Source organism: Notothenia coriiceps, unplaced genomic scaffold, assembly GCF_000735185.1.
Source record: "Notothenia coriiceps isolate Sejong01 unplaced genomic scaffold, NC01 NC01_scaffold00005560, whole genome shotgun sequence".
Lineage (NCBI taxonomy): Eukaryota > Metazoa > Chordata > Actinopteri > Perciformes > Nototheniidae > Notothenia > Notothenia coriiceps.
The window spans coordinates 297569-306405 of NW_011338261.1; positions in this window are offsets into that span (position 1 = coordinate 297569).

The window sequence follows — 8837 nt, forward strand, 5'->3', positions numbered from 1 at the left end:
TTTCTTCCTGTTTGTCTAGAAGTCTTCTAATCAGGGCTCTATAAATAGAGAACTACATAACATTACATTACATTGCATTTAGCTGACGCTTTTATCCAAAGCGACTTACAATAAGTGCGTTCGACCAACAAGATACAAACTTGAAGAAAACAGAATCATATAAGTAGCCTACATCCGGTTTCATAGAGCTAAAACATTTCAAGTGCTACTCAACTGGCTTTAGATAAGCCAGTCCTTTATTAGTATATAAGTGCTTTGTTAATAATTCTATCGCTCGAAGTGGAGTCGAAAGAGATGAGTTTTCAGTCTGCGCGGGAAGATGTGTAAGCTTTCTGCTGTCCTGATGNCAATGGGGAGCTCATTCCACCATTTTGGTCTACTACGGCAGATGTGTAATATTTAATGCAGCCGAACCGTGTACACAATGCCGTTATGTGATTACTTCCAAAGAGAAAAGCAAGAACACTCGGAATAAAGTATTATTTTATTTCTTTTAAATGTTTTCCGATTTCATATCGCATAAACACCATATCCCAACGTGCATTGCGGCTAAAACATCCAGGATTATGGATGTAGTTCGATGTTTTAGCCTATCAAAACCTCTAAAAAAAGAAAGGTGTCTCTCAGAATCGAAAGAGAAAAACCTATGGGAAAAACAAGAAAGCATTGTACACAATTTAAACCAATAAATGTCGTATAATTAACAAGGATAAAATGATGTTTTTTAGTGGATGAGTACTGCAGATATCACTGTTAAATCATTTGATCATTGGTTTTATTATGAAAACTTCGAGACCGGAAATACTGTTTTCACCCCGTAACTTTACATGGAAGCTACCGCATATACACGTTCTCCTGACGAATTCTCAAATCATCTTCGTAATATCTATCAAACTATAGATCCTACATATCGACTAGACGTGGATTCTAAAAGTACAATATACACTTCTCGCTAGAAATCTAATCAACAAGCGTTTTAATGGCCAAACTATCCTACAATTTAGGATTTTACAGAGAGGGTTATTTGTGAATAAACGACCCTCTGTAATGTTTGCATTCATCAGGAGCACTAGAGGCCGAAAACTTTAAAACGTAATTAAAGGCCGTATTAAGCGCTTGAACAATCTACCTATTTTGTCGTATGAGTTGGAGTACTTGTTGGTAGATTTATCTTCATTTCATTTAATTTCAAACCTTTATTTATCCAGATTGTCCCTTGAGATCATAGATCTCTTTTTCAAGGGAGACCTGCAGCAATTAGGTTCCACATGAACTAAAAGATGCCGTGCAGACTGACCTTGTGAGGTGTGATTGAGTAGAGATATTATAATGCAGAACGAGATTTTGTTTGTGATTCATCCTGATTTGCATGCATTTGTGATTAAAATTGAAAGCCGGTGCTTTTAGTCTAAAGCAACAGAGAAGCTAAGATGTGTCTGGGTAAATTAGAAGCTTGTCGGTGTCTATTTTATGAATATAGTTTAAAAGATTGCTTTTGACCAGTTTTATGTTTCTCTGCAATTGATGTATCAGAAGCGCTTTGAAGAACAATCTGCTTTTGTGTTTCTTGCCTTCTCGACACCCTCTGGGCACAAATGACTTTTCTTTCAACTGATCTTCAGACGATTTTAGGTTGTCAGCAACATGAAACGGTCAAGTGCACTATTGCCTCAGTTATCATGTTGTCAGAGGTCCCTCATGAATACCAGTCAGACAATACCATTTTACTGTCATTTGCCCACTTCAATAGTGCTGCTTCAACTTCATCAAGAACACACAATTTTTCGTTCATTAAATGAGAAAAATGTGACATTAAGGAGAAAGTTCACAGTAGAATTTCACGTCAAGCCAGCAGGCAATATGTTGGTGCAGCAGCTATGAAAGTACTCCACTGAGAGGGAGCAATTTTGTGATTTGGTCTTAGGGAGAAGAAAATTGCTATTTTTAACAACAGCTGAACCAGCATTAGATGAGAAAGATTGGCTCTCTTGTTATTACACATTGATGAGAAGGCACATTTTTACCCAAACTATACCAAAAGTATAGCTTATGTGTCTTAGAAAAATGTTAATTCGTTTTCAAGTAGCTAAATTACTTTGTCTGCTTAGTTTTCTAGGCATTGATTTTTTAAAAGGGCATCATCTTCAACCCAATGTTTGGGTTATGAATGAACTGTTGAACAGTGGCTGGAAGATGAGTTCATGCTATAGTGGCAACGTGAGCCTAGAAGTATGACGTCATGTGATATTTATCTAGAATGTATAGAGATTAAGATTATGTATCTTTAAAGTATCTGTAAAGAACGAACAATAATTCCTTAGGATATTCTACAATCATTGTAATGGCTCAGGGAATAGGTATCTTATTTTTGTTTGAATGCATTGTATAGTCATGTACAGTATGACTTAGAGAAAGGTATTGTTTTATCCACCCATCTATGTTTTAATAAATGTTGTTACATTTTTAAGACTGTCATTCCTTAGTTTAAAGCATAGACTGGTTTAAAGGTCCAGTGTGTTCAGGGGAATTTATTGCAGAAATTAAATGGGATTAAAAATGAAAAATCCTATATTCGTTATACAGCGGGGAAATTCACAATACAATATTATTTTTTATTAGTGTATAATTTAGTTTAGTTTATTTGTTTATAGTGTCGTGGACAGTCCCCATTAATCAACTGTCACAAAAAACAGTAAATGGGGCAACTTTAGCCAACATTTCTAATTTCAAGCTGTTGTCACCGGCCAGATGACACCTTTAAAATCACAATACATCAACAACATTAGTTATAATAAAAGGATGAAAGACAAATAGATAGAGGCGAAAAAATAAAAGAGAATAATAAAATGCAAACAACACGTTATACATAAATGTCACATATAGCACATCACAATCACATAAAATCACCTTAAATTAAGAATATTTGTGTATCTGTTGGATTCATGTATACAAAGCAGGTGATCTCACTGAGTTGTTTCTACAATAGATTTGATTGGACGAAACCAAACTTTAAAGATGATGTTTCACTAGCTTTTCTGCAAACCTTGAAAGGAGGGGAAAGTGGAGGGTCCTCAGTCGGCTACAATATCAGACCTCAACGCTATAGTTGCTGCCATGAATGAGATAAATTGAAATTACAACACAATGCTGACCAAAGTAATCTGCTTAATTGTGTATACATTTATTCTTGGGAAAAAACCTGTTCATTTTCTATCATTTTAATTTGAATATCAGTGCTTTGAGCATACGACCTGTCAACGTCTAGGACTGGAACTTCAACGCCTTGTGGAGATTAAAAGCTGAAAGTGAAGAAATGCGGGAAAATCGATCAAAAATAAATCTATTTACGTCATCAACTAATGCCCACATCCTTTCATTGTGAGCGAACTCATTTCCCTGGAGACTCATCAGAATGACAGATGGAGGGTGCCAAGGTAGACAGCAAACTCATAACTCAACACGGTGCAATAGAGAGGACAGAGTGGTACAGAACTTAGCAAGACATCTTACATCTATTTAAGGAATTCAAAAGCATGAACTCTGCGAGGCAGGAAAGGAATATTTATTGGTTTATACCAACAATTTCTCCTACTAGCCTGTAATGACTTTTAAAAAATTCTGGCTGTAATCTAAAAGTTAATTTACCTTTTTAGGCTCCAGTGAGAGCTTCACAGGTGCAGAGCTTGAACACATTACTGTCTTATGGAGCATGGAGTCCCTCAGTTATAATATAATTACAGTTAAAGGCACATCCTATGGAGTATTGCTTTTCGCTACTGAGAATATCCCAAAAATAGATTTTTATAAGGATAACAAATATATTTAGCATTACCATATAGTTCAATGGGGCAATCACAACGATTATATTATATTTTAATACATTTAAATAAACAGAATAAAAAGTAGAATTGGATTTAAAAACTAGTTTAACAGCCTTATAAAATCTTAAAATCCAAAGCTATCTTAAATACCAACAAGCAGACAGAAAAAACATTTTTCTCTGTTCCTATTAACTATGTAAACATTTAAAAAAACGTCCCCATCTGTGGCAGTTCATTTGAACAAACATCATCTGCCCATCCTCACGACACAGAGAATAAATCCCTCTCCAAACATTGTTTTTCCCCCTCAAAAACATGTACCAATCACAGCCATACTATTGACCAGAAGCAGATTCTGAAGCCATTCAATTTTCCAGGACACAGCACAGGAGCAGACCTCATATTTGCTATAACTACAAAGTACGAAACAGGCAGATACCAAAGAGGCTTTACAAAGCCCAGCAGGGCCGGCTGATTGTCCACGTCCACCTTCCCTTGCCAATGAGCCAAACACAGATGATGTAATGGGCATCATCAAACCCAGCATTGTTAGAGCACTGGTGCAGTGTTTTCTCTATCATCTTAATTGGGGCACAGGGACATATGCTGGGCAAGTCGCAAAAAAGAAAGTTGCTTTAGTGTCTGTGTGTGTGTGTGTGTGTGTGTGTGTGTGTGTGTGTGTGTGTGTGTGTGTGTGTGTGTGTGTGTGTGTGTGTGTGTGTGTGGGTGGTCTCATGAAGACTCAACAATAATGTATCTGATCAACACTCTTTTAATTCAATGCATGCTTATGCTCAAAGGTGAAGTGCATGCAGTTCAACAGGCTACATGTTTCATCTCTGAATGTATTGTATGTGTAAGGGTTCAATGTTGTCAGGCTGGTTAGTTGTAATGCAATATGGTGTAATTATTTTACCCGCCAAATTTCTGGCATAGACCATACATCATACCTAAAGATTCACATAGTCTAAAATGATGCAAGACAAATAGAAAGAAATGTATTTTTATTTTGATCATAACATTTTTAAATAAATGTTTTGCACAAAATAAGTGTTTTCAGCTAACAGTTCATAAGTGAGATTAAATGCATAGAATCAATAAACAAAAATGCAACGTCATGCAACATAATTAAAGGATATACAGTAGTGTTTGTAACCTGAGATGGTTTCTAGAGTTTGGAGTTTGCTTGGTGCACATGCTGGTGACAGTTGTATGTGAGTCCTCTAACAACACAATGCTAACAGCCCAACTGTCACAATAAATCCCACCAAGACACTTTTTTGTATGCAGCCTGTGACATCTCAAGCTTAGCAACAATCTCTCTCATCACATTGATAATGACGATGTGATTTCCCAACTGCTGTGAGACATCTTACATGAAAATATGTCCAAAGCACGTCGGCAGTCTCGCTGCAATTATCCTGCATGGTCCTGCTGAGACTATCAGTCTGATTATAATGTAGCTCACTTCCTCCACTGGAGCTTTATCACTTCCACAGGGCTTGTTGTTAACACATGTTGGACTGAGACGGTGTAGGCGGATGGACAGATCACCAGAGGTGCACAGCGCTCCAGGAGAAAACAACAGAGAAAGGACACAAGCACCCAAAGGTGCCTGGTTCGCACCAGGAGAGGAGCTGACAGGTGTAGGCTCAGCTGTCCCAATAGTGCACAGCTCTTTCACGGTGGATGTGAAAGAGGATGACTCTAAGAACCTCAGGCAGTATTTAGGCTCTATGCAACATTTACATATGCGGTTATTTCTATTATCTCAGCAAATATTTCTCTTCTTCAATGAGTTCTAATGGAAATAGCAAACACAATACATTTATCTTCTAAATCAGAGACATTTTAGAGATCATAAAAGCATTGAAGATAATGTAATAAAGTGTGTGTGCACTGCATAACATGTTTTAAAGATGTATTTAAATTAACAAATGTAGTATCTGAATGCTTAGATAAAGAGTGAATAAGTTACATATCTTACAAACCACAAAAATTACATTGTGTTTTAAAATGTCATCCGCCAATTTCTTCCTTAAACACAGATGTGTTTCTGTGGGTATTTGATCAATTATAATGAGCAGATATCTGTGTTTATATTGCTTATTTTCTCAGGAGGTATTCACTTGATGAGTGAAAACAGATTAAGAGGGATTTAAATATCGGCTTTTCACAGACCATTGATCCAAAGCATTAGCTTCATGGACCACAGAGAGAACCAGTGAATGTCATTAATGAGTCAGACCTGACACCAACTGAGCCTTGACTCAGAGCTCAGTGTTTACATATCTCCGGAAATGCATGACTTCACTCATGTTACAACGGATACATTTAATAAAAAAAAGAAGAAGATTTTTCAATGAGATTAAATGAGACGTGAGGTATAGTAGTCGTCCTGCTTTCAGCCGCCGCCTCTCTGGTAATGATATTATGTTACCAAGGTTTCTACCAATGTCACTCAGTCTCCTTGAAATATACTCTGCAAAACAAATTATTAGTATACGAAAGGAGACAGGGTTGCAAGGAGACGTGAGACAAATACACACACTGACAATTTACTCGTTTTATGTAAAAGCTAGTTAGAAAGCTAGGGTTTACTCATCATTATGCGCTATGTGGGATCTGCTGGAAGATACTGTAAACACTGCAGGACTAAACAAAACAAAAATGCAATTAGCATGTTGTTTGGCAGTATCTGACTCGGTATCATGAGATTGTGACATGTTGATGAAAAAAACTCATGCGTGAAATGCATATTTAATAACGCCAAATTGAGATTTGCAGCCAAATATATTCAAACCCATAACTAGACGGTGCTGTAAGAATGTGTTTCTGTTACATTTCTCAAAAGTGTTTGACGATCAAAAGTGAGATATGCAGTGTAGAAAACACTCAGGCTGCCACATTCCTTTTAACTCACTGTTTCACCACATTCATGATTTTATGGACATGATATAGCCCTACTGTCCTATCAATAGCATCTAAACGTAAACAAGCGTGCTTACTGATGCTGATTAAGAGTTTTCAGGTTAGACCTCATATCTTTGGTCAGTGGGAGGATAGCGGCGCACAAAGATGAAACGCAGACAGAGGGAGGACATGCAGTCAGCTAATGGTTTATAACTCATGAAAGCTAAATGTTGTTACAACTGAAACATGTTATGATTATTATTGGAAACTACAGGCCGCAATGATGTTTATGTGGTTGTTAGACATGTCTCCAAAACAGTGGGTGGATTTCTATAACATTTTCTACAGAGATTCATCGTTTGCAGAGGTTCCTTTAGTGATCCTTTGAGAATCAATCTCTAGTGCCGTGAATAACTGAGAGGTTTTACATGTTAAGAGATATATCTTAGTATAGGTTAAAACATTATTCCTGCTAAAAAAACTGCATCATAGACTGTATGTAAGACGTGAACATTGTTATTAGGACTGTGGTTTTGAAGATGGGTCATGTTTTCATAGACTTCTTGTTACGTGCCGCAGTTGGTGCTTGTGTGTGTGTGCTTTTGTGTGTGTTTCTCTCTCTCTCCCTGATTGTCTCGAGGTGCAGCCTCTCCCTCAGGTGCTCCCAATCCCCAATCAGGGCCTCCATAAAGGACCTGAGGAAGGCTGCAGTGGTCTCTCTCCTTCTCCTCTGGCTGTATGTTCGCAGCATGTCTCTGTCTCTGTCTCTGTCTCTGTGTAAGGCCTGTGTTTTATAAATTATTAGGAGTTGTGTTCCTGTACACTTTGGTAGATTAGTTTACTGCGCAAATTGGCTGGTGAGCCTGTGTTCTTTTTGTCCATTAAAAAACCTGCTCGTGGCTTCAGAGATCAGTTTCCTCTGTTTTTTCTCGTTCCTGGTCGATTCTGTGTTTTGTTACTCCCCTTCGTACTCCTAGATTTGGAGGGAACGTAACACTTCTTTTTTTTTTTTTGTGACCAGGTTTTTATTGTTTTTTTTTTGCCCTCACAAAAGGAACTTATACAGATACAAATTATATAAACAATATAGACAATACAAAAAGAAAAAGAAAAGACAAAGAAAGAAAAAATATAGGGAATCCCTTATGCCACCCTGTCCTCCCCCTCTTCCGCGAAAAGCACCCTTTTATGATGTTTCTGTAGGTCAAGAGAAGAATGTCATTAAACAATACAATACTTGGGAGACAGGGTATGTGAACTCCAATAATCTCAGATACAATGTCAATAACCTGTTTCCAGAACGTTCTTACTGCAGTACATTCATAAACCATGTGTACATATGTGCCAATAGTCTTTTGGTTACAGAGAAGGCATATGGGGCTTGGAATCATCCTTAATTGACAGCATTTTCTGATTGACAGGTAATATCTGTGTATCATACTGTATCAATTGGTGATTGTGGTTACGCGATGTTAAGGAGATATTAATCCATATTTTCTTCCAATTAATAGTCTGCTTATCATTTTTTAGATCTGCGTTCCATACTGCAGAGATGCCAATATATCCGGTTAATTTATCTTGCAGCTTTTTATATATATATATGAAGTAGTGCCGCTCACACTGTTTGGACTTAATATGACCTTAACTAATTGATGTGTTGGCAGAGGTTGATTCCAAGGAACTCCATATGTGCGCATGGCAGTACGTAGTTGCAAATAGAAAAAGAAAGAAGATCCAGGCACATTATAGTGTCTTTCAATTCTTGGAAGGACATCAAGCCGTTGTCGTTGGTTATGTCAGAAAGATAATGTATTCCTCAAGTTTGCCATTGTGGGAATTGGATTGCTTTTTTCCCAATACGTAGTAACTGGTTATGAAAAATGGATATGTTACTATGCCAATCTACAGACCAATTGCACAATTTCTCCACATGTTTCCACACTTTCACAGCATGCTCAATAATTGTTCCAAATGTTTGCATACAGTCATATGGCGACATTGCAGAAAATAAGACATAACCATTTCTTAAAGTGATGATGGACGCCCGGTCGTTTCTCTTTACTGGGTTGAGTCGTTCTTGCTATAATATGGATTACAACAGCA